The following is a 1,820-nucleotide window of genomic DNA, read 5'->3' on the forward strand; positions in this document are numbered from 1 at the left end:
TTGTTTTTTTATTAAATTTTAAATATGTTAAGAATTTGTTTTGAAAAAACATGATTATTAAAATTATATTACAATAATTTATTGTAAATTATAATTGAGACAATGATATGAATTAATTACTTCTAAAAAGATACATTTTAGTTTGCAAATTTAAATGGCTATAAAATGATTTTTTTTTTGTTTTGATTCCCATGTCTTTTTAGTCGTTGTCTTTGATTTAGATATTTAATTTTAAGTTGTTAAAGGCGTGTATATATTCTTAGTATTAATAAAATTAAAAATTTATTTATAATTATTATCAAATAAAACTTTATTAGCTTTATAAAATATATATCTATTTTATCAAACTTTAGTTATCTAATGAATAAATGGTTGAAAATGCTAGTTGTTATAGTAGTTTAATTGTTTTTTAAATAATTATTTTAATTTTATTAATGAGATTGTAAAAATTTATCTGATTTTATCATTGATATCAATTGAAATATAAGTCTTCTTTTTTTAGACATTATTCTCAATATTTTTCTTATGCTCTCTATGGTCACTATTGTAAAAGAAAAGATTAAAATATAATTCCCTTTGATAATATATATTTATGAAAATAATGCATTTATCTAAGTTAGTAGATAATTATTAGATTAATGTATTTTCAGTTATAACTACTATGAGATCAAAAACATTTATTTTAAGTGTTTTTTTTATGATTTCAAAGAAAATATAACTTTAATTTTAGTGTTTAGATTCACATGTCTATTTTAAATTTTAAATTTAGATGAATATAGATAGTTGAAATAATAATTGTCTTGTTAGATTATTTTTGTTAAAAATGAGATTTTTTAGTTTAATTGTTTGAAATTTAGAGGAATATTAATATAGATAGTTGAATAGTGTTGGTCTTGTTAGATCATTCTTCGTTAAAAGTGAGATATTTTTCGTCTTTGTCAAAATTCGAACTCATGACTTTCGATGAGATATTTTTCGTTTTTACCAAAATTTGAATCCATGACTTCCAATAGTGAATATATATTGTATTCGTCAATGATATCAATTAAAATATGAGTGTTCTTTTTTTTACATATTATTCTCAATATTTTTCTTATACTCTTTATGGTCATATTATAAAAGAAAAGATTAAAGTATAATTCACTTTGATAATATATATTTATATGAAAATAATACATTTATCTAACTTAGTAGATAATTATTAGATTAATATATTTCTACTATAACTACTATGAGATCAAAAACATTTATTTTAAGTGTTCATTTTTTTTTATGATTTTAAAGAAAATATAATTTTAATTTTAGTGTTTAGATTTATATGTCTATTTTAAATTTGAAATTTATTAGAATATAGATAATAGTGAATATTTTACTCAAATACCCCACATTTTCAAAAAAAAATCCCAAAATAACTCAGTTTTCAAATAATTTCCCAAACTATCTCAGTTTCAAAAAAAATGTTAAGGCATAGGTGTCAGACCAATTGACGCTTACCCTTCATTTTTAAGAGGGACGTCAATTGAATTGCTACAGCACATGGTGTTGCCAATCCAATTGGCGCCCATGTGTACTAAATGAGAGGAGGCGCCAATTGGTCTGGCGCCTCAGTGTAGTGTGTAATTTTTTTTTGTATAAATAGAGGTGTTGTGTGATTCATTTTTTCATATATTTTTTCATTATCTTGCAAACATATTTCGTCTTCGTCGCCGCTATGGAAAAGTGACTTATTCGAGAGACAAGTCTCCGATGGAGATGATGTTTTGGAACATCTGTTGTTTTGATCAACTAAAGAGGGAGTTGATTCGTTGGTTAGATGGAAA

This window comes from Lathyrus oleraceus, chromosome 7 (assembly GCF_024323335.1).
Source record: "Lathyrus oleraceus cultivar Zhongwan6 chromosome 7, CAAS_Psat_ZW6_1.0, whole genome shotgun sequence".
Taxonomy (NCBI): domain Eukaryota; kingdom Viridiplantae; phylum Streptophyta; class Magnoliopsida; order Fabales; family Fabaceae; genus Lathyrus; species Lathyrus oleraceus.